Here is a 26,781-nt window from a genome sequence, read left to right as displayed (position 1 = left end):
GATTATAGTGTTGTCAATTTTCTAATTTCCATTTACAGAAAATAAGAAACATGTTTTTATTGTTTTGGTAGAAACAAAAATATAAAACTTGTTTGATACACATAAATGTTTTGAAAACATAAAAATAAAAATAAATAAAGATATATTTGGTGAGTTATTAAGGGCATGGCTAGCGGTAAAGGGTGGCCGAAGATAGTGACCAATGACGGGAGGTGGCCGTAGTTTATGAAAACATGGATAGAGATCTCCAAAGGTGGCTAGAGGTCATTAGTGGTAAGGTGGCTAGAGGTGGTGGTTTGTGGTTGAAAGAGGCGATAATAAAAAATAAAAATAAAAAATTTCATTGGAATGAAAAGTTATTTTTGAAAATAACAAAATACACCTTCTTTATTTCAAAAGTTTTGGAAATTTTGAAACCGATTGCATTTTTATCAAAAACAAAAACAATATAGCCAATTTTTTATTCTTAATATCTAAAATTAAAAAACAAAAAACGAAAAATATAAAACGAAAATGTTACCAAACAAAAGCCTTTAATTTTTCAACTTATTAGTAGATACTATGGAGCTCATGAAGACACGCAAGTCAGCTAGGCCTACCAGACCGCGACATGTTGTAATTATGAAAAAAAATCTTAAAGAAAAAAGAGAGAGAAAAAAGAAAAAGCCTTTTAAATGAAGTTAATTAGAAGTAAGAATTATCAAGTTTTGGTGGGATCCAGAGTTGAATTAAACTATAGTTAGATCTAGGAGTGTTGTTATTAGGCAAACCATTTATGAATAGAAGTAAATAGTGACAAATTCAGTTAGGATGCAACCTACCGTAATAAATGGGAGCTATAAAAAAATTTAAATCAAAAAAATCAAAAACCACTCTTATATATATATATATATATAATTATATGATGATTCATTTCATTCACTCATTCACTCATAATTTTTGAATTATTGAAAAAAATGAGGGGCCATGCTGATTTGGTAGCTTCTCAACTTGAGCTTGCTTCTCTTTTTTTTGTTAAATGCGTGTCTTATTATCCTAACAATTTTGTCTACCCTTGTGTCCCTTCCTTATTCAATTTCCCAAGTTAATTAATTTACACTTCAGTGATTATTAATCATTTTTTTTTTTTTTGGCATGAAAACAAAATTCTTAATCATTTGTAAGGTATTCTACTTATGGGTAAGTGTTTTAAAACTTTTTTACCGGGAGTGAAAAATCTTAACAGATACATGGAAATAATATGCGCACACAAATGAAAAGATTTGAACAAGAGAGCGAGCACCATTAGTTTTCTCTTTGATAATTTGTAAATAATTCTCTATTGACTCACATAATAAAATTATTAATTAGTTGTAATCTTGATAAGGTTGATAATTATTGATTACTTTTCTTTAGAAGAACTCAAACAAAGTAAACACATAAAAACAAATATTTCTAAAGACTATTTAGAAAAATATTTTCTTTTTTAATAATTACAGAAAATTTTTACACTAAAATATAACATAATTTAATTGGTTGTTTGAGAATACAATTTTTTTATTATTATGAAGTCAAAAAATAAATAAATAAAATTGCAATAATTATTAAAGAACCATTTTTCTCTATAAAGCAAAGTGGATACATGTGAAAGTAAAAAAATGTTGAGGTAGACCAAACAATATTGATAAGGAAACATTTGGAAGGAGGTGAGGTGATTGAGAAGACTATTTTAAAAAATAATTTTTTTAACAATTGCACAAAAAACTTGGGAAAAATAATAAATGATTGCACATTTCTCATTTATGCTCACTTGCACTCTATTGATTTATAATTATTTTATTTAATTTCTATTTAACTGATATTCGCCCAATTTTTTACATTAAAAATAGATAAAATAGCATAATTTGATTGGTAGGGCTTGGAATTACACTAGTTACACAGTAAAAATTATTAAAGAAAAAAACAGAAAGAAAAGAAAGGGCTAATCAATGAATAATCCAAAGAAGTGGACCCAAGTAGATCAATAAGCCATTAAATGCAAACAAATCACCAACAAATTATTAACTTAGAAAACAACATCATCATTCATTAGGTGTACAAATCAGATAAGAAAGATCATGGGCATCATGTACAGGGGCAATTTGGTCCAAAAGAAAAAGTAAGAAGCAAGGTTATGGAAGGCCATATTGGTAAAATTTAGCGGAAGTGGGGTTGGAGAAGTATGGTAGGTAAACATCAAAGGCGAATGGGCACCGTTTATATGTATTTTGCGAGGAGAGAGAGAGAGAGAGATGAATGGTACGTAATTGATGATGAGAAGACTACACATTTTCTCTATCCAAATTATATGTTTTCTCTCTCTACATCTATATACATGCATATATCATGCCTTTCATCTCAGCCATTCAATATATAAAATTTTTCAAATAGATCAATCATCTAAAAAAATTAAATTGATTAATTATCAAAAATTACATGATCGATTTATATATATATAAAAAAAAGAAGAAATAATTGTATAGTGGTGCAATAAAAAAAAATACAAACAAATGAAATAATATAATATTTAAATTATTAAAATGTATAATCTTTCCAACTAATTTATATTTTTTTTTTTTTGCTGCACCACTGTATAGTTATTTCTCCTAAAAAAATAAATATATAAGACATAATTTGATCGATCTTATTTCATATCTAGAATTGTTAGAGCATTTATTTCATCATCATCATATTTCATATCTAACTTTTTAAATCATATTTCATCATCTATTTATTAATCACAAATGTGATCCAATAAGATAGTTGATATTTGATCGATCAAATTTTTTTATGAACAATCTGTTCAATAAGACATAATTTGAATGATCCAAATTACTAAAACGAGCTCCATAACTACTGAAACTGAATTCCCCAATCCAAAATGGGGGTTAGAGGCAAGTTGGGTTGTATGTATATATCTAGAATTGTTAGAGCATTTTCAATGTTTATTACTGTATTTTTTTCATTAAATTTGAGTAAAAGTTTTATTTGATGTTGTGCGTTCTAACAGACCAATTTGAGATTTCATCAAGCCACCGATTGACTAGAAGGACGATCAGGGGATGTCCAGCCGATTGACCGACCAGTGTAAATTTTTCAAATTCTGAAACAGACTTTTCTAAGGAAGTAGTCGACATGAGAGACCATCAATCGGATATCTAACCGGTCGTCCGATGCTTATGCATTCTCCAACAGCCACATAATAAGACCATCTCCAACGTTGCACCAGATTCAATATAAAATTTGAATTTGATGAAAAAAGTCACTTTTTTTGCTTCAATGGTTTCACCAAACTGATATCAAACTGAGAACGGAGCAAATTTTTCACCAAACTGAGAATCTGCGTGAGCCTTCACCAATTCACTATGTTGTAACGTTGCAGGTGGGGCCACCGGTTGACCGGAAAAGGTTCAAACAGTTTAAATAGGTAGGTTCAAACAAGTTCAAAAAGAAAAAAATATATATGTTTTTTGCCTTACCGGTCGACCGGCCGGTTGCCCGCTGGTCGACCCCTACCGTTGATGACAACCATTGGAGCAGCTAATATCAAATTAAGAAAATTGTCATTTTTTTACTCAGATTTAATGGGGGAAAAAACGTGAACCATTGGAGATGTTCTAAGACCATCTCCAACGGTTCAGCAAACCTGGCATCAGATTTGAAATTTGATGAAAATGGTACTTTTTGAAGCTCCAACGGTTTCACCAAACTGGTATCAAATGAGAATTGAATAAAAAAATCATCAAACTGAGAACAAAATACAGGTTTCACCAAATTACTGTGTGTGGCCGTTGGAGGAGACCAACCGATCAACCTGTTGACCAACCGGTCGACCGATTCCCATTCAAATAGGTAGGTTCAAACTGGTCAAAAAGGTTCAAACAAGTAAAAAAAAAAATTTGCCTTACCGATCGACCGGCCGGTCAACCAACCGGTCGACAACTTCCCTTTTGATGCACAGTTGGAGCAAATGGTATCAGATTGAGAAAATTGACTTTTTTTTACTCAAATTTGATGAAAATTTTGATTCACCGTTGGAGATGCTCTAAGCATTCTCAATATGATGAAAAAATTGAGATATTTTTAATTTGATACTAATTTGGTGTGAACATTGGAGCACTAGTTTTGTACGTTTTTCATCAAATTTAAATTTGATGAAACAAAAGATGAAGCGTTTGAGACGCTCTTATGTATCTTTTTTTTGTTTTTTAACTCTTTTATTTTACTAAATTGCATGACAAAATATTATTTATTTTTATTAATTGCTTAATTATTATTACAAAATAAAATAATCAATATCTAAATAGAAAGATATAAAATGATAACAAAAAAGATAATGATATATAACATTTTATGTATATGTGTGTATATATATATATATAGAGAGAGAGAGAGAGAGATGTTTGCATTGAGTAATGTCATGTATTTGCTTGGCTTATAAAACATTATTAAATTTACTAGTTTGTTTTATGTTGACGACTCGTGTGCTTCGCTGGCAGTGATTTCCTCTAGCTGTTATAGATAGATGCCTTCCCACTATGCCACTCTTTACGGGTAGAACTTTATACCTCTACATATATACATATATATATAACATTTTTAAAAATGTTTTTAATATATAATATATTCATTTCTCTTTAAATAATTTAAAGGGTAAATCATTGAAGTTGTACTTGAATAAGGGTATGTATTTGTCTCTTGAAGCTTTTTGTAATTGTCGTAAACCAGTCACAAGTGGGTCACATGCCACAATCAAGATGTGACTAATAATTATTTGAAATAAAAATTTAAAAGAGAAAGTAAATTATGCTTTAGTTTTTTATACATCTAATAATTTGGGGGTGGGAAGGAAGTGAATGTAAGAGGGCTGCATTGGATTTTATATTTGAAATTTTAATTAGGTTCACATTGTAATAAATAAATAAAAAATGTCACATAAATGATAAATTGATAAACTAATTGTAAAGTAAGTAAGTTTAAGTGAGAATTGTAGACACAATTCTTGCACTCATTTTATTTACATTTAATTTTTTTATTTTTCATTTATCTTATATATCTCTTATTTTATGAAAATTCAGGACCATCAAAAGCCATATGAATAAAGAATTTCCCTAGAATACTTGAATGAATCCCAAAAATTAAAAACAAGAAAAACAAATAATTTATGTATATTTCATAATTAATAAAAATATAATAGTAAAACTCGAACCCTGATATTATGCTCAAAAAGCATCTTACTCACCAAACCAATGTATTAAACAATATTTTACACGAGAGATATTGAAGAATTGCATATTTTTGTTATTATTAACAAATACAAAAACTTACTTTAAATGACAGGTGGAGTTGTAATTAAGTAGTAATCGCATGTTATGTAAGTTAGTAGTTGATTGCACTACCACTACTTAGATTATATTATGCTTTGAAATTCATGCTGTCTTAATTGTTAAAATATTGTTTAAATAAAAAATAAAAATAAAAAAGTTAAAATATTTGAGAGAATCAAACGTTAATCATCGTACGCAACATGCTACCTTACCGTGTCATACGCTCTTAGGTGAATACTTTATTACATGTTCTATTTATTCCCTCTAGAAAAGATAACCCATATATTTTTGTGTGTGTATTACTCATATAATAGTGTAAATTAATCTCTCTTTATAATTAAAAAAATACATCAAGTTTTATAAGTTTGATATAATTATACTGATTTTTTTTAAAATTTTAATTCAATTTATTTTTCATCAATAATTTGTAAATTGTATGGATAAAAAAATCATATTCTAATTTTTTTTATATTACAATATATATTTTTCATTATTTATCCATTCGTTTACAAATTATTTGCATTCATTCCAACCGTTTTAGTCTTATTAAAAGAGAAGTCGGTATAATTCTACCATTTTTTTGTGATGAATGTAATTTATCATGTAAAATATTTCTATTATTAGTTTTTCTACATATACCAAAAAGAAAGAATCACAAAATAGATAGTTTTTTTTTTTTTTTTTTTTTGTGTGTGTGTGGATAGACTTTCCCATCTCTCATTGACATGGACTTTTTTTTTAGGTCAAAGATATTTTTTCCCCAATTCTCATTATTCTCCTATCCTACAACATTAATAATTATTTGATTATGTAAAAATCTCGAAATATAATTTAATAGTTTTGAATATTTTAAAACAGAAAAACAAAAACAAAAACAAAAACAAAAGCAAAAATTAAGACAGTATATCCCCTGCTGTAAACAAGCCACTTCTTGGTGGGTAGTGCAACTTTGTAACAAGTTGTGGGGTTGAGTTACAATGCAGTTGTGGGTGGGACAAGCTGAGCTGTGAATAGAATGGGCCAAGGGGCTGCTGCTGCTGAGAAAATAAAGAAAATATTGGAATTTCTCATCTATGTAAGAAAAGAAAATAACTTATTGTAATTTTTTATCTTTTTATTTGGACGGACAATGATTAAAATATAATGCATGTGTCTTTTTATTTTATTTACTTTGTACTTAGAGGGATAGTTTAGATATTATAAATTTTTTTATTTAAAGTGTAATTTTAATTTCTCACTAAATCTTTTCACTTTTGCAATTTATTTGGATAGAGGGATGTGATGAGAAAAGAAATGAAGCGATGATAATTAAAAAGTTATTTAAACAGTTAGATAGATGAAAGATGGTAAAAAATCATTTTCTTACCAAACATATATTTTATTTCTCACTAAAAGTGGTGAGATTTAGTGAGAAAGAAATTAAGTTTAATGAAAGTTTTCTAAAATACTAAAATTATCCTTATAAAAAACAAAACTTATTAATATGGGTGATTATTTTAATAAATTGAAATGTAACTCTTTTCTTTCTTTTCTCTTATTTATTCTATCCAAACAAGATAGGTGAGAAATCATTTTTTTTTTCTTTTATTTATCCAAACATAATGATAAAAAATCATAATTATTTTTTTTTTCTCATCTCCACTCGCGATCCAAACAAAATGTTAGTAAAAAATAAACTTAAATTTAAAGTGATTTGTATTTCTCATCGTTTCTATTTCTTTTTTACTATTATTTACCTTATTAATGACGTGAAAAATAATCTCATTTTCTCGATCATAGTGTTAGATTGAGAGAGATGCTATCAGAATATGAATGATTTCGCCTTTTACAGCATCAAAAATTCTGTAAATGCTTCAACCCACTTGTCAGGTTCAGCACCCTCCTCTCTCTCTCTCTCTCTCTCTCATGCATGAAATTTGGCAAAGCATAAACTCCAAGAATGGAAAGAAAGCATCTTTTTATACATATATATATATATATATATACACAAATACATATGTATATATATATACACTTACAAATATATGTATATGAAAAAATAAATTAAATTTAAAATGTTGGACTATCATTTTGATAAAGGTAATTTCTTTTTATATTCACATATCATACTTTAAAGAATTTCAATAAATTACAATGGAAATTAAATATAACAATTAATTAATACAAAAAAAAAAATACTCGCCAAGTGCAAGAAAAAAAACCAGTGACTTCATATGGGCTGGTTTGGGAAGTGGGTTTAACTTTTTAATTTTTTGACTATTTTAGCCTGAGTTAAAAAGCTTAGTTTGGGAAGAGTTTTTTGACTTTTTGACTTTTTTTGTTAGAGAAGAGTGTAATGATTATGGATTGGATGTAATATTTTATTTTTTGTGGCTAAAATAGTCTATTTTATCTTTTGTGACTAAAATAGTCAAAAAAACTCACTTTAGCTCTTCCCAAACGAATCTATAGTGAGATACAGAAGTGTTGGTAAATCAAAATAGCCCCATTAATTGTTAAAGTTAATTTTATGGTGTCCGAAAATTGCTATTAAATTTTTATCAAAATAAAATTACATGAGCATGTGGGCCCCTTCATTAATTAAATTTCAAATTTACATGAGCATCTATCAGCACTATTTTTACCCATTCTCGAATATAATTATTCTTAACTTTGACTTTCTAGTCTTACCACACATCCACCTTATCATTCTCATCTCAGCAACACTCATCTTATCTATATGTTGTTTCTTAATTGTCTAACATTCCGTCCTATACAACATTACTAGTCCAATAGTCGTTCTATAGAATTTCCCTTTTAGTCTAATGGGTACTCATTTGTCTCACAGTACTCTAGACGCACTCTTTCATTTAAGCCACCCTGTCTTAATTCTGTAGATCACATCCTCTCCAATCTCCCCCAATCGTTGAGATAATTGATCGTAAATAACAAAAATGTTTACTCTTAGGTAGTTTTTTGGTTCTCAATTTTTATTTCTCTTCTGTTTGTGACTGTTACTAAAATTACACTTCATATACTCTATCTTAGTTCTACTTATCCTAAATCTTTTAAATTCAAGTATTTTTCTCTAAATTTCTAACTTAATATTAACTCATTCTCTACTCTCATAATCTCATTCACTAACATAATATAATAGACCACCAACATAAGATTTAAATGATAAACTCCGCAATATTTAGATGTGACAATTAGGTTTAACACAATTCAATAATCACAAATATCCTATAAAAAAAAAATTACAATATTAATATAGAGTTCATTGTACTCGTATGATGATTTATGTGTCAGTAATGATAAGATATTAAATTTTATTTATTTTTATAATTTAAAAAAAAAATAGCACTTGTGAGAAATGGACCAATATTAGCTGTCTGATCTAACCTTTGGTGGGCCATAATGAAAAGTTACCTGTAGACAAAGGTTTAAATGAACATGGTGGGCATGTGAAGGGAAACTAAGATCATGTGTCATCCATGTGGATTAATCCCTTCATTTTATCTCTCTGTCACAAGCTAAGCAACCCACCTATGTCCCCCCCATTTTTTTTTCTTTTATCTTCTTCTTTTTTTTTTCTTTTTTTTCTTTTTTTTTTAAATTTTATTCACAACCCAAGATTGTAAACAGCAAACAAATATATGTGATATTTTATTTATGGGTGAGCAATGGGCATTTACAATCCACATTCTCATGGAGCCCACTAAAAGAGAATTTGTGACTCAACCCCCATCCAATCACCATAACCATACAATTAACGGTCAGGATCAATTGGTTTTCAGTGAAGGCGAATTCTTGATTGCGACCCATCAACTAGGTCTACAATAACGTTACAGTGACCACATCACTGTCAATTTTCAAATGTTAATATTTGTTATTTAATCAATATAATTTGAATTTATATTCATTCAATAATAACTCTCATATTATTACTGTCATTCTTGTCTTGTAATAAGTCTGTAACAGTAAAAAATAATCAATCTATATTTGAATCAGGAATTTAAAGACAGATTTGTAAATGAATAAAGAAAAAAATGAAATAAAAATTAAGTAAAGGTGATCCAAACATAGCCCCTAGTATTATTTTGATCGTGACATTCTAATCTATCTATTTATGTAGTTTGTTCAAAATGAAATCATATAGTATTCTCTTATTTATTTTATTTTTCTTATTTTTTAAGTTGAAGAATTTAAATGTGTATATAATTACAAGTTGAAGCTTAGTAGGGTAGGGTGGTAATTAACTGTTGGGTCCAATACAAGTTATTACAACCATGTGCAGAGATTTAAATGCATGTTCCTACAGTTAAAAGGACACTCAAAATAATTCATTGTAATGGTTATATATTGAAAGATGGTTATTTCTTTGTTTGATTCAAAATAATTCATTGTAATGGTAATATATTGGAAGACAGTTACTTCTTTGCTTGATTCAAAAAATATTTGATGAGTTTAATTTATATAACACATATAGTGTTATATGGAGGGTTTTATTTTAATTATAATAAAAAATCATCTAGTAAGTTTGGTCTATAAAATATGTAATGTGTTGTATTGTATTTTGACCATAATAAAAAATCATCTGGTAAGTCTGGTTTATAGACCATGCAGTGTATAATAAAGAAAAATCATTTAGTAAGTCTAACCTATAAGACATGATGTGTTATATTGAAATATTCATTGTTTCTGTTTTGACCGCAATGAAAATTCATCTAGTAAGTCTACTCTATCAAACACGTAATATGCTCAATCAATAATAAATAACACATGAACATCTTATCCCTCTTTTTCAAATAAAATGATCATATATTTCTTCACTATAAATTAAATACATAATCACACAATAAATCAGACTTTCATGATAATTTTTGTGGCCACTATCAAAACCTACGAAGGGCCCAGATTATGAGGATGCTATTACTACAAACATTAGGCACAAACAACCATAGCACTGTTAATTTTATTTATTTATTTACAAACTTTTTCACTTGGGTCTTGGAAGTAAAAGTTGAGAAAAGTAAAAACTTGGTAATAGTTGATCAATAAAGATGGTTGTGGTGGTCCTATGGATGACAATTTGATAAGCCCAAATACACACATGAAGAAATATATAATATATGCTGTTAAAGGTGTTGTTCTGATGGTGCATTAAATTATGTGCTTTGCATTTGCTATCTACAGGGTTATGTTATAGTACAAAAGCTTAAAATGCTTTTGTACTCATAATCACTAGCAATAAAGAGTTAAAAAAAAAAAAAAAAGGGAGAGCACTCACACAAGTCACAATGGATTACTTGCCCCTAGAGAGAGAGGGGAAAGGTTGATGTGGTCAGTGGATTATAAATTGGAAATTTTCAAATCAGTGTATGAGTTGAAAAATAATTATAAATTAATGATAAATTTTATTAATATTAATAATTAAAATTATAAAAAAAAAATTATACATGTGTAAATTTTTTTTGCAATTATCACATTCAGGTAATTTTCCTATTATAAATTGTAATACGGCCTTGTTTGGTTTTTTTTTTTTTTTTTTTCAAATATATTTCTCTTTTATTTTTCATTTTAATCTTTCATGTTATTGAAACAAAAACAATAAATTGTTTTTTAAAAGAAATAAATTCATCATTTTTATACCACCTATTGTGTGTAAGAAAATTCAAATTCAAAATATATATGTGTGTTTGTGGCAATTATGTGGTATTGTCCACTGATGACAAATTTTTATATCCATATTATCCTCCAAACATTAACATAAATAGATGGATATATTATCAAAATTAATCAAAAAAGAGATTACACAAAAATTTGTTTTATGCAAAGAGAGTATTCGTATGATGCCCTCCAATACCAAATTGTTATTCTTTTATATTGTTTCTTCAAACACCAATATAAATGGACCCATTCTTATGACTTGTTTAAGAAATGGTTATTTTAATTGATTTTTTAAATTTTTATAAAAAAATACTTGTAGAAAAATAAACAGAGTAATGTAACAATTTATAATAACTTTTTGATTTTTTAACTATTTTAGCCTATTGACAAATTAGACCTTTAAATCAATCATAAATAAAGAAAGCACCACCATAATCACACCCTCATAGTATGAAAAAATTGCTTGGGCTTGCAGCTATTAAATCCTAAAATTTGCAATGTCTTCTGACTAAAATAAATTTGTTCACATATTTTTTAAATGTAAACACTGTATAATTATAAACTTCATATTTAAAAAGTATAACTCCATTCAAAATAATAAATCTCACTATTTTAAAACAATCTTGTTTTGACAAGTTATTAAAAAAGTATATTTATTATCTTTTATTTTATTTAAATCGCATTATTTTTTATTTAGGTTATATTACCTTTTTATCATATTATATATCTTTTAGTAAAAAAAAAATATTAAAATAGCCAATATGTGAACAAAATCATGTTGACAATTTTAGTCTTCGTTTGGAAAGAATTAAAATAGCTTAACTTTTTGACTATTTTAACTTAACCTTTTTAGTCTCATTTAATTTTTATTTTTGGCTTTTTTGACTTTTGATAAAGAAAAAGTATAATAATTAGGATTTGTATGTAATATTTTATCTTATTAATTTATGTAACTAATTTTATCTTTTATACTTTTTTAACCTAAAAGCCAAAACGAAACATAGCTTTAATCATAATTTGGATTTTACAAAGGAAGGACATGAGGTGTAATGAATGGCGTATGTTTCCAAACATACATTTGCTGAAAATGGCAGAATCTTTAGGTGCATGGTACAAAACTGATTGGCGGGGCACCCTCGGACCTCTATTACCCAACTTTCTGTCAATAATCATTATTATGCTTTCTCCACTACACTAATATTATTAGGGAAGAATTTCAGAGCAGTGTAAAATTTTTTAAAAAATAATAATAATTACAAATTAATGATCAAATTTATTAATATTAATAATTAAAATAATAAATTCATATATATATATATAATAATTTTCTCAAATTATCACTGAGAGATAATTTTTCCTATTATTAGTATGTGCATTCATCGTACAGCAATTTAACAGTCTCGAGAATCATACAAACAAGCACCTGACATTTATGTATGCTCGAGCATATAATTTTTGTTTTACAAATTTATGTCTCTTAATATTGTTTTGAAAAGTTATTGATCATTTAAAAATACAAATATATAAATATATTAGAATTATTTTAATGTAAAAAAATATCTTGAAATTGTTACCTTTTTATGTTATTTTTCTTTGTTGATTGATTGTCCTTTGGCAGTTTATCATTAACATGACATTAATGTAATTATTATTATTTATATATAATCACATAATACGTATTCATCCCTTCAATTTCAGTTTGTAACATTCAAAGATTAAAATGTAAGGAAAATAAAAATGAAAAGAAAAAAAATAAAATGATTATTGCTGTTAATAAAAGAGAATTATTATTCACACTTCACTTTTTTTATAACCACACTCTAAAATTGGTATTCTCTTTCTAAAATTACACATGAGACAAAATTTTGAAATATATAAGTGGGAATAATGTTTTCTTAATCACAATAAAAAGGGCAATTACAACCATATTTTTTATAATTTGAAGCTTATATCATTTTTATTATTAAAGTTCTAATTGTATTAATTTAATTCGATTGATAGTTTTGTTTAAAAATTTGACTAAAATTAATGAGTAAAATAGTACATTCAATCTCTTTGCATAGATTGAAGGCTTGGCATTCAATTTGAAATAGCCAATGTTCTTTTGATCAACCATTTTATTGTTAATTTTGTCTAATAATAATTTCTTAATAGATATTAATAATTAGACTAAATTGATACAATATAAAAAATTAAAATAAAATTAAGAGACAAATTGATAAAATTACAATTACATCAACTCAATAACTCTACGGTACGAACACAGAACCAACCACATAAAACACAGATGAAGCATTTGAGTGTATCTTTTATAATAAACTTCACCTGTGATATATATGATTAAAATTATTTCATATAGTTGGTTGTGTCCATAAATAATTTTTCCAAATGATAAATTTTACTACTTTCCTCTTACAATTAAAATGAACAAAAAAAAATTCAAACAATGGAAAGAGTAATTTTTGTTGGGCAATTTTGAAAGTAAAGTGTTACAAAACTTTTTAAAAATATATATATCTATCTATCTATCTATCTATCTATCTATCTATCTATCTATCTATCTATACCACTTAAACTAAGTACACATTATACTATTAATTTCATTATTATTTTTTTTATTCCTACTTATTTAAATTGCACACACATCGTGCGTGCCACCCACTAGTATATATATATATATATGTGAACACCAAACTAACTTGTTAACTTTACACTTTAAAATAATAGTCGGAGAACGCATTTTAATAGTCAGAGATCATGTTCACCAACTCTTAGATCAATCGCCGAAACGATTTAAATTCCTATTCTACAATGGCCGAAGTTATAGATAGAAAATTTCTCTTTAATTCTATGGATTGTTTGCAGCTTATGTGAGTTATTTATAGTTTTTTGTTATTCTCAAAATTTGTGTCAAAGTGTTTAATGCAGGTTGTGTTTATTATTTATTAAATAAAAATAACTTAAATAAGTATTTTAAAAAAGATGGTAGTTCAAAAAAAAGTTTCAAAAATACAATTATCAAGATGTTAGGTGACAAGTATTTTTTATTTTTCCTTTCTGATTATCAACTTCACACAAGATATTGCTGTTAGCGAGAACTCGGTGATCAACTCTCTCTCTCTCTAATAATATACGAGCTTTATTCATTTTGTATTTATATCACTCATTTTGAAAAAAAAAATTATATTAATTATATATTATATTTTGATCTTGTAATTCACCAAACTTCATCTAATGTGACACATTAAACACAACAAAAAACAAAAACAAAAAAAAAATGGACGTCTCTAATAAATATAAATAGTACCAAACTACAAAATGTAGTAGCAATTTAAACCATAGCCTTCCAAAGTGGTGATTTAAAAAAGAGGCCACTATTATTGATGGGCCCTATGTGGACCAATTGAACCACTCGTAAAAGCCCAGTTTCACCATTGTCAAAGAGTATGGAGGCCCCCCCTTCTGCCTGCCAAAATGACAATTGACAACCTACAACCTAGAGAGAGAGAGAGAGAGAGAGAGAGAGAGAGAGAGAATGTACTAACAAAAATAAACCCAATTCCTTTTCATGTCCATTTCTCTGCATTTTTCTTTTTCACTCACGTCCACTTCCAATGATGTGAGAGATTAAATGGATAAGCTTTTATTTAGAAGCTTTTATGGTGTGTTTGGTGGCATGAATCACAAATGCTAGCTTACAAGAACTTGGCCCCAACCCATGCTAAAAGATGATCACACCAAACCCTTTTGTCTGAATCCTTAAATGCCCACCATAGAGTATAGCCAAACAGTATTTCAGAGAGTGAGCAAGCAAAAACATTTTTCACTTCAAAATGTTGTACAAGCTGTATTTAAACTTACGATCCACACATTATGCTGTAATTCTAATGACTCAGTAAATTATGATCCACTATGATTAGATTGTAGTTTTAATTACATTGCATCCTAACTTAAAGGCACATCGCTTCATAACTTGAATAGGTACATAACACAAAATGACCCTAGTTTTCATCTATGTATCTTGGTAAACCAATAATATTGAGATGTCTAACCATCCTATAATCCCAAAATATGAAGGAAAAAAAAAAATTATAATATACAACCCGTACCACATTCGTTCATAAGAAGCGTACATTGGTCGTAAATAAACTACTAATTTACACATAAACTTGGATGCGATCCAATATGACCTTGTTACAAATGAATGTGATCTTAATTACAAATGAATACCATACACATTTTGTGGGAATATGCCCTAAAAGAGATCGCCACAAGCTAATAGAGATGACAAATTTTAATGGCTAGCGAACAGCAAAGGATTGTTTAGAAATTAATGATTGCCCCAAAATAGGAATGAATGAATGAATGATCACGGTGGCAGTGCATTCTAGCGTAATATGAAGGCTTGTAAAAGCAATTGAATGAAGTGGTGCACGGCCTGTAAGAAGTTGAAATAAGCTATTCATTGTCCGTCGTCCTATGGAAAGCTTCGAAAACATAGTGACCACAAGGTCAGCAAACAGGACCAGTTCTAGAGACCCATTCAATAACTGTCAAAAGCAACCACATGTCTCTTTACTAATCAAAAGCAACCGTGGATGATAGTACCTGAAAATGAAAACACTATATGATAAAAGGAGGTGTGTACTTCTGCTCATATGCTTCTGTATTCACAATAAACCAAAACTAAAATTACAACTAGAGATTGAAAAACATGGGGTTTTTTTTGAATTTAGTTTTCCTGCTTATGTCTGTTATGAAATAAAAATTATAAAAAACACAAAAGAAAACCGAAAAAAAAGAGGAGTTATAAGGAGAGTTTTGATTTATGTACCTGATCATCATGGAATGCACTTGCTATGTCAATGAGCCAGAACCATATACATCTTTCAAAATCAGCTAGCACCATGAATCTATTCCAGAAAACTGATAGCAGAATCTATTTGGGGAATTCAAGAATTTTTTTAACTAATTACAGTGTTCAGGAGATCAGGAGATTTACCTTGGGGGGGGGGGGGGGGGGAGGAGAACAAAAAGAAGAAGAATAATTGAATCCCATGAAACAGGTTGCAGTGAGCACAGAACATGTAGTCTGTTGCCTGAAAAATACAGCTTTTGAATGCTGACAATTTCAAATAAACACAAACCAAGGTCGGCATCAACATATCCTTTATGCATCCTGTACATAAAAGCATCAAACTACAAATTACAGTTTATAGCTAAATAATGGGTGAACCTAGGCCATAACTTATTTAGGATATGAGGCTTTGGCATGGAATAGGTTCCAAGTGACTATTCAAACAATTAGTAAAATTAATGAACATCAATCTGCTAAATTTGATTATCTTCTGTAATTTCAGAAAATTCCCCGATTTGGGCAGCCCAAAAGCAACCAATATTCAACTTATTTATACAAGCAATCTTGCATGTCTAAACATAGCACTTCAATTTTTGACAGTGCATAAACTTCTGAATCACTTTATTCTCTGTAAATGGCAACTTTAATGCAAAGTTGACATTAAAAACCTTCACAATTAGGCAACTAGCCTTTCTATAGGCATAACTAAGAAAAAAAACCATAATGGTAGTGAAATAGCAGAAAAGTACCTGGTTGTGCCGAAGGAAGTTGAATCAAACAAACTCAAGGATATTTTCATAATGATATCAATTAAGAATGTACACATCAATTTCATAAACAGTAATTAGAGCACAAGAATTTTTAATGTGGAAATCCTTGAAGATTGCTCTCCAAAGGGAAAACTACATGTAAACCCAAACAGTCAAATCCGCTAGGAATCAAGAGTTTGAGTCAAGATGAAAGAATTCACAAGCCCAGGCCCGGTTTACTTCAGTCAAAAAAGAAACCTTCCACAAAAGCTCCTCACTTTGCTCTCCATTGCTCTGATCTATGCTCCTTATCTCTGCTGCACAATGGCTAATGGATGGACATGCAATGCAGCTATGTGTGTGGATTTTGGAGTAGACAATCATGAAAACCACTAGATTCTTTTCTCAGAATTCTAGTTCATTGATTGAAAAAATAATGGATTTCAATAGAATGATGTAAAACCAAGTAAACCAAGATTTTCCCTCAAAATTCTGTGAAAAATCATGCAGGAGAAACTAGGTCAATATTTATAGAAAAATCAGAAGTTTAACCTAATTAAACCAAGTTTTGGCCGCCCACTCGAGTGCCCATTGGGCAGGATTCGACCACTAGCTACTAGTCTGCAATTCTGACATGTGGAGGATGTTTTTTCTTATATAATGAAGATGAAAACACAGATAATTGCTACAAGAACACAAGCATCTCATGACACATATCTCATTAGAAATTAATCAAAATTGTTGCAAAATCATGTTATTATTAGCTATTCTGGCCTGTGAAACTGGTTTCTAGCTTACTTAGGTTAGGGCCTCAGGATGGTGCCCATCAAAAAATTATAATCAAGAAACAGAAAATGTAATAGTAACTTTGGATATAATTCAAGTTACTCTGCAACTACAGCAAGATGTCATGCTGTTGTCAATGAAAGGAGCAACTGGTTGGGAAGAAAATGTTGATATTGTCTTCCTAGAGAGAAAAAGAGCAGAGAACCCTATTATTAGTCATGTGCAAGATATATGAATCTTTGTGTTAACTAAATATTGGGTGGAAATAGGGGTTTGCAAACTGATGACATGTTCTTAATCATGTGTGCTGCAGCAACTGTATATTTTGAGTGTTCAAACTAGGGCTAGTTAGCTTGGACAACTTGTCATCTCCCTGCTCAAGTGATGGGTTGCTTTCTTTGTGGCTGTTGAGTTGTTAGAAAGATTCCCCTATTGTTTTGTATTATTGGCTAATTTCCTTTCATAATTTAATTTGCAAGTATAATGTCGAAAAACAGTTCAAAATTTTAGCCTAAAATGCCCATAAACATGATACATATCATTCTGTAAGCATAATTTTTGGTTTATTCAAGCCTACGTCAATGAACAAGTAGTTGTGCTTGATTTTTCTAGTCTTTTTCTTTTTTTTTTACTTATAATGTGCAGTGTGAATAGTGAAAACAAGAACTGCAATATCACAAAGACAAACAAGTACCGACCGAATTAAACCCTGAATAAGATGTTCAAAAGTTACAACTATAAACCCAAAAAAACAAGAAACATGAAAGAAGGGAGGGGGGGGGGGGGGGGGGGGGGGTGGAGGGGGACACCAAATAAAGGAGCACAAGGAAAACAGAATTTCCTACCATACAGAGTTTCCTACCAAAATGGTATTGTATTGCAGACCTTGCAGGCAATACCATTTCATTTAATGAAAAACAGAGAAAACAGACAGTTTTCCAACAAGGTTTCTCAATCAAACTGTGAGACTCTAAATAAGATCAATGGCAGCTTACCAAAAACTTGTTTTGCACTCACACAATACTCAATAATCAAACTAGTTTTGGCAACACAGGCTATTTAGTTATGGTCAGCTCAGCATCCATCTCCTTTCGCTTCAAATCCAATTCCATGTGCATATTGTCAAGTTTCATCCTCTCATTTACGATCCTCATCATTTCCAACTCCCAATTTCCTTTCCTGCAAAATTTTTGCCACTTGAACCTCTCTTTCTCCAGTTCCAACATCTGTGCTTGAATTTGTAGCTTCTGTTCTTCTAACTTAAGTGAACGATGTTTCAACATTTGATTCATATCAGCTTGAGCATTTTGTGGGAGAAAATTGAAAGTACAGTTTAAGAATTCAAGGAATTCCCTAAACTAATATCTTCATGACCCTGGCATTGTTTCATCCTCTTTGCAGAGCCCTCATGCACCTCATATATTGCCCTGAAATCCCCACACACAGCATAATTTTCCTCAAATTCATCATGATTATCAGTTTCTGCATCTTGATCACCCTCATCAAGATCATCTTGTAGGTGTTTGTTCTCATGATCATCTCTACCTTTGAGAGCCAACCGCAGAGAACGCTGCAATTCAGGATCATGGGGCAGATGCAGTCGGTTCCCATTATTGTAAGAGCACATCTCTTGGTAGAACAAATGTTTTGAGCTTAGGATTTTCCTAACCTCCTCCTTTGCTTTCTCTGATAAATAATCCATCATGTCCAACAGTTTTGGCCTCTCAACAACCTGGCAAGAAGTGCCCCTCCCAAGGATCTCATTAAGTCTCTTGTACCTTCTGTTGAGGTCACTGAATTTATCCTCAGACTGCTGAGGCGAAACATAATGACCCCTTTCAGCCATGACCTCAGAAACTAATTTCCATTTACCCTTTTTTTGTAAATTTGCATGTTTCCCCCTCATCCTCTTGCCATATTCAGTTGCAGAATCCTCACCTATGTAAGAGACAGCAGTAATCAAAAGCCTAACCATCTTATCAGTCCAATTCATGCGCTGCCATGGAATCCCTGTCTTCCCTCTATTTGCATCATTGTGACCATCAATAGCATCTTCCATAAAGCTTGGTTCATCCTCATCAGTTGCAGAAATTTTCCCCCTTTCTCCCTTAAGGGTATCTTCCAAAGAGATGGTCTGATCACAGTCTTGCATGCTTGACAGGGTAAGGGGAAAATTCTCATGAATCGATGGATGAACCATCGATCCCTGTCTAGGAAGAGAGTGATGCAGTTGGAGGGTAAGTGGGTGTTGTTGATGAGGAACTTGCATTGAACCTTGCAAGTCAAGGCCCCGGTTAGAACTACCGCCTGGAATCATATTCCCCGATGACAAATTGCCTTCCATTGCTTGCTAACAATGATAATTCAGATCACACCCAAGACCCAATTTCCCTCAAAACCCTAACCCAACAATAAATTTTCACTCTACAGACATCATCTCTCAAAATTCAGATCATACCCATGAACCTCTTCCCCTTAAAACCCTAACCCAACGACACTTTTTGCTCCATGGAAGCCATTTGTCATATAGTTCTATAGCACTACAACTCAGAAACAACCAAATACATTGCAAGTAATTGCTCCTAAAGCACTACTAGGTCCTTCTAGAGCTATCTAAATCATCAATTAAATACACTTTTCCATATAAAGTCAGATATATACCCACAATAAGAGAGTGAGAGAATCAACTAACAGATTGCCCAAATCCACACAATCAAAGCAACACAATTACCAAAATCACCTAAAATGAATGAATAAAATGTAACAAAAAATTAATAAATTGGGTTCATCAAACAGGAGCACAGCAACTTATATGGGTCAAAAAATAACACAGCCGAATACCCATAAAGCCACATAAGACTTGAGGGATATTTGGAATGATCTAAATAAGTATATTTTTTTATTTTTATGAAAATATGTACAGAAAAGTAAAGAGGTGATGTGACTCAAATAAGTGCACTTATATAGTGTACGCCAAATACTTGTATTTAAAATGAGAATTCGGTATCCAAAATATATTTAAACATATTTTAAAATAAATATATAAACATAGGCATAAAGAAAATGAAATATGTGAATCAAATTTATTTGAGTGTAATTCATATTATACTATATTTAAATTTATATTTTTACTTTTAATTTTTTTCTAAAATACATAGGGTATGTTTGGTTTGTGTTTGAGAGATGTGTTTTAGAGATAAAAAGTACGAAAAGTTGTTTGGTTTGGTTTTTTTCAAAAGATGTTTTGGAAAATTATTTTGAGAGAGAGTTTTGGAAAAAGTGATTGATTTGATGTGTGTGAGAGAGAGATTTGTTTGAAAAACTTGTTTACCGAAATTCAAACCAAACGAACCCATAACGTTTTTTAATATTGATAAAAATACGTATATAATAGGCTTTACGTTACAAGTAATTGCTCCTAAAGCAGTACTAGGTCCTTCTAGAGCTATCTAAATCATCAATTAAATACACTTTTCCATATAAAGTCAGATATATACCCACAATAAGAGAGTGAGAGAATCAACTAATAGATTGCCCAAATCCACACAATCAAAGCAACACAATTACCAAAATCACCTAAAATGAATGAATAAAATGTAACAAAAAATTAATAAATTGGGTTCATCAAACAGGAGCACAGCAACTTATATGGGTCAAAAAATAACACAGCCGAATACCCATAAAGCCACATAAGACTGAGGGATATTTGGAATGATGTAAATAAGTATATTTTTTGATTTTTATGAAAATATGTACAGAAAAGTAAATAGGTGATGTGACCCAAATAAGTGCACTTATATAGTGTACGCCAAATACTTGTATTTAAAATGAGAATTCGGTATCCAAAATATATTTAAACATATTTTAAAATAAATATATAAACATAGGCATAAAGAAAATGAAATATGTGAATCAAATTTATTCGAGTATAATTCATATTATACTATATTTAAATTTATATTTTTACTTTTAATTTTAATTTTTTTCTAAAATACATAACGTTTTTTAATATTGATAAAAATACATATATAATAGGCTTTACGTTACAAGTAATTGCTCCTAAAGCACTACTAGGTCCTTCTAGAGCTATCTAAATCATCAATTAAATACACTTTTCCATATAAAGTCAGATATATACCCACAATAAGAGAGTGAGAGAATCAACTAATAGATTGCCCAAATCCACACAATCAAAGCAACACAATTACCAAAATCACCTAAAATAAATGAATAAAATGTAACAAAAAATTAATAAATTGGGTTCATCAAACAGGAGCACAACTTATATGGGTCAAAAAATAACACAGCCGAATACCCATAAAGCCACATAAGACTTGAGGGATATTTGGAATGATGTAAATAAGTATACTTTTTGATTTTTATGAAAATATGTACAGAAAAGTAAAGAGGTGATGTGACCCAAACAAGTGCACTTATATAGTGTACGCCAAATACTTGTATTTAAAATGAGAATTCGGTATCCAAAATATATTTAAACATATTTTAAAATAAATATATAAACATAGGCATAAAGAAAATGAAATATGTGAATCAAATTTATTTGAGTGTAATTCATATTATACTATATTTATATTTATATTTTTACTTTTAATTTTTTTCTGAAATACATAATGGTTTTTAATATTGATAAAAATACATATATAATAGGCTTTACCTTTTTTTCAATTTTTTTTGATTGGCGAAAGTTAGCGGTTAGTTATTAGATTAGCACCCTGGGGGAGGTGAAACTCACACCCATACGCCTTGCAAGAAAATCTTACTCTCTCATTCCACTCTTAAGAGTGGAACCCAAGACCTCTCCCTTAAAAGAGACCTGGTGGCCAAAGGGGTAGCCAACTAGGGTAGAGCCCCTTGGTTTACCTTTTTTTCAATTGATTTGAAATAAATTAATAACATAGGCATAAACAGGGATGAATTGTGAATAATTCGTGGGCCAACCATTATTTTATTTTATTTTATTTTTTTATTGGCACTGTGGTGTCCGAATCAAAACCCGACCAATCTCCATGGATGCATAGGCTCTTAGTAGGGAGTTTCCCACAAGTATACCATGGTTAATTCAAAGGTTTTCCCCCAATTCAATGACCCCAATGAATTGTTAGTACCTAAAAAGTTTCAATCCTGAACCTTGGAGGGAGCACACCCCCAAGATCCAAGGCCTTGCAACCAGGCCAACCTCTGGGGGTTCTCATGGGCCAACCATTATTACTACTAGTTATAAATATTTTAAAACTATATAAGTTCTCTCTAATATATTTTTTGAAAATTTAATATTCTTTCCTAAAATTATTTTGAAATTTTTAAGATTTTATTTATCATGTTATTTTTAGGTGCAATTAATTTTTTAGGTGCAATTTATTTATCATGGTAAATTTTTTAAATTTACCACAAAAAATTTAAAAAAAATAAATTTGAGAAATTTGTCTAATTTGTGACCCATTATCTTTTTGTCTCTAATGTCCATGCTCTCTTTTTTTTGGTTGAGGCCCATTTTTTTGCTGACTATTTGCTTATTTGTATACGTGAAAGAAATGAGAATAATTTCATTTCCTATCTTTGCATACTAAGAGAGTTAAAAGACACCAAAAGAAATAAGGCTGAAAAACACATACTTGATTCTATTGGGAGATCAAATTATACAAAACTTTATATTTGGATGACACAAACCTCGAGAGAAAATTAGAATATGATTCCAAATCTCTATGATTTTAGTATTTAGAATGAACTGAAACAAGAAAGTGATTCATGATTACCAAATCAAGCAGGAATTACTGTCCCTCCCACTCCCCTATGAGAAATATATAAAAATAAATAAAAATAAAAATAAAAATCAGATAATTCCACAATATTTAAAATTTATTATTTCACATAAGGAATTCATAATGAAACCAAATGTTTAAATAGTAACTAACAGTGACTAGTGTGATGCGCGGCTTGTAAGATTTGATACTAATGATAGTCATAATAAACATTATTTATTTGATTTAAACTGCAATAATATACATTAATTTTTTATTTAAATTCAGTTATAAAAAAATAAAAATAAAAAAGTCTCTAGATTTATATTTCATTAATATTTTTTTTTCAAACTTATTACGAATTTTAAAAACATATGCAAATTTCCTGATTTGGATTCCAATCTCCTAGATATCAATACCAGTAACTCTCTCTATCTGTCTCACTCTAAAAATCCTCTTGTTAACAATCAGTCCCTTACGGAAAAATTACAAAACTAAAATAAAATCATAATTCTTTTGTGTGTGTTTTTTATGTCAGACACTTGAAATTCACATTACCTACCAAAATCAAAAGTTAGGAGATACATTTTAACATACAACCTGTAGAAATCCACATATCCAGTGGCAAAGGAATAAGGAATTAATCAATATGAGAAACATGTATTCATCCACAAATAAAGATATATATATATATATATATATATATATTATAGTTTACCCAGAAGAGGAAAACAGTTTACAAACATATATACTTTGTGTTCAATGGCAATCAATAAGTAACTTTCATATTTCTTTTAAAGATTTGCTATATATATCACTGGTTTATTTATTATTCACCTGGGTTCTAATAATTTTTTTAAATATGATAAGTCATATTGATACATGTACACATAAAAAGTGATAAAATTTGGTAAAATACAACAAATAGTATTTCACTTTCTGTTGTTATTAAACTTTGTTCTATCCAAATTTATTTTCAATTGTGCAATCAAGCATAGAAAGATGACAAAGAAAAAAACACAAAAATTGATCAGAAATTGTGAAAACGACACACGTACATGAACCCTTGTAAGCATGCCTCCTGATCAGTCATTGCCTTCTCATCGATCAACAAATGTGGACTCTGCCAACATGTAAAGTTCACCAATTGAATACATCAAGACCCACAGTCCTTCGAAGCCGACTCGATTCGAGGGACTTCGAGAACAGCAGCAATGAACAAAGGTTGGTGGGTTTTCACGGCGAGAGAGATTGAAAATTGCATAACACGGTGTTAGGGTTTTGGTGGGGGGAGAGAGAGAGAGAGAGAGTAGGGGTTTGAATTGAACGAATAAGGGGAAAACAGGGGGGGTGTATTTGAAAATTGTTTTTAGTTTTTTTTTTAATCTTATATTTAAAAAATATTATATTTTTATATGCCGTAAATAATAAAATATTTGTAAAAAAAAAATCACAAAAACAAATAGAAACAAAAAAAAAAAAAAAAAAAAGACCAAATGCTATATGTCCCAAATTTTTTACCAAATAAATGACCAAATATCTCACACACAACCCATATGAGACATTTAATTATTTATTTGGTAGAAAATTTAATATCTCTAGTATTATCCTTTTTCATAAATATATTTCACTTAAATTAATTAATTTTAAAAATTTTATTAAAAAAATTACTAAAGACAAAAATGTCTCGTAACAAAAAAATTAAAATTATTTGTGATTTTTTAAGGAAGAATTATTGAACAGTAAAGCAAAAGAAAAAAAATTACAAAAACATAGCACCCCCACAAATTCTCACTTTCAACTCACCATAAAATTACTTGCACACTCTATGTGTTTATAAATTATTATTTTTTACTTTCCACTGGACAATAATTTTTAAAAAATTTCTATTACAAACTTTTCCTAGTTTAAAATTCTTACTTTATCTCCATTTATGACTTCTTTTAACTCTAATCATAATCTTACACACGATCTCCATCACCTCTCCATGTCCGTCCTCTTTAAACAATCCTTCTAACCTCTCCAACCCATCCTTGTCACCCTTGTTCTTCCTCCTTCCCTTCTAACATCTGCACCATGTCCCTAACATTTCACCATTGCAAACTACAACTATTGTTGTTCTCTTCATTCTTGTTCTTCTGTTTTTTTCTTATTTTTCATCTTACATAAACTCTAAATCTCCTTCAAACATAGATCTAGATATGGATAGGAAGTTCTCAGTAAAGAAAAATAAAAACAATAAAAACAAAAGTAATGGTACTGTCACGACTCAAACCTAGCATTATAGGTTTAGCGTCACGACTGGCCAGTAATCTTGGATTACTTACGGCCTATGTTAACAAAACATTTTAGATTAATTTGCGAGGCTTAGCAGAAGCAATATAAAACTTGAAAATAATCCATTGAGCTATGCTTATATGAAAAAATTTCTTTTTTGAGTGAATATATATGAAAAAATTTCACATTAAAGTTGTGCAAATATTCATAAGGTGCATACATAACAAAAATTTAAAACATAAGATCCATCTAACAAAACTCCATACTTACAATCAAACAACAACCCCTAAATTTTTATTTTTTTTTTAAAAAAAAAAAAACGAAACTGAAAGTTCATAACAAAAGGGGTTTAGACTTTGCTTAGCTCCACATGAGCCCAAGCTGGCTCCTTGTCAAAGGCTCTACAAAAGGCTGACAATGGGGTGAATCCGAGGCAATCTCTATCATTGATGCTCAACTTGCTCACCTACATATACATATAAATAGTGAGCTAGGGTCAAGTGAGTAATAATAGAATAAGAGGTTATATGAATAAAGTTCGATAATATTTCTAATATCAATTCCAGTCTGAATATCAACCGCCATTTCAATCAATTTATGTGGCATATCTAATAAAGTAACAATGTATCAATGACTATGGAACCAAAAGGGTCAATCAATGGAACCATAATGGGTCATTCAATGGGATCACGATAGGTCAATCAATATTCCATATTCAATGTCACCATGTGGGTCTAACATCAGAGATTTCTGTATTTCAATTGATCCATTGGGCCACGATATTGTTTTTCCCAGGCGAAAGCCAATGGGTCATGGTATTAATTTTCCCCAGGCAAGGGCCTTTTAAACAATGGGACATGGTATTAATTTTCCCCAAGCAAGGACCTATTAAACAATTAGGCCATGGTATTATATCCCCTAGGCAAGGGTCTCACTAAAGGAGTGCCACAATTACAAATTTCAAATGGAACTTCATTCATTAATGAAAATTGAATGAAAATAGCATTTCAACAAACCATTCCATCAATCATTATATTGTTTCAATAAACTATTCAATCATTCATGTATTGATTTCAAGTACAACAACAGTTTCGAAAGTAAATATCATTTGAACATATCTTTATAAAGTTACTACTCACAGTGGGTTCTATCGATGCTAGGCCTCGGACGTCCACCTAAACAAAACATATAACAAATACACAATTGAAGCATCATTCAATAACCATTTCACTTTAATTCAACTCTTCATATGTGTTTCTAACTCATTTCATGTTTATATGAGTCCAATTGGGGCCTAAGAGTACTTGAAATGATATGAGGACGCAAGTATGTACTTGTAAGAGTCAGTCAAAATTTGT

At 29.8% G+C, this 26,781-nt stretch overlaps 1 long non-coding RNA gene and 1 other non-coding gene across 2 annotated transcripts; both read right to left on the bottom strand.

Moving 5' to 3' along the window:
- Positions 1–15,066: 15,066 nt before the first annotated feature.
- On the bottom strand, positions 15,067–19,865 carry LOC114258677 (uncharacterized). The gene has a single exon (XR_014364735.1). It is a non-coding gene; the product is annotated as an uncharacterized LOC114258677 (transcript).
- Positions 15,067–24,510, bottom strand: LOC114303098 (uncharacterized). Its single transcript, XR_014364736.1, has 3 exons — positions 24,205–24,510; positions 15,829–16,173; positions 15,067–15,602 (listed from the first exon to the last, which is right to left on the bottom strand). It is a non-coding gene; the product is annotated as an uncharacterized LOC114303098 (long non-coding RNA).
- Between the last annotated feature and the right edge of the window lie 2,271 nt (positions 24,511–26,781).

Source organism: Camellia sinensis, chromosome 3 (genome assembly GCF_055761805.1).
Source record: "Camellia sinensis isolate YWXY chromosome 3, ASM5576180v1, whole genome shotgun sequence".
Taxonomy (NCBI): Eukaryota; Viridiplantae; Streptophyta; class Magnoliopsida; order Ericales; family Theaceae; genus Camellia; species Camellia sinensis.
Note: the sequence above shows the minus strand (reverse complement) of the source record. Positions and strands in the feature narration are given on the sequence as shown.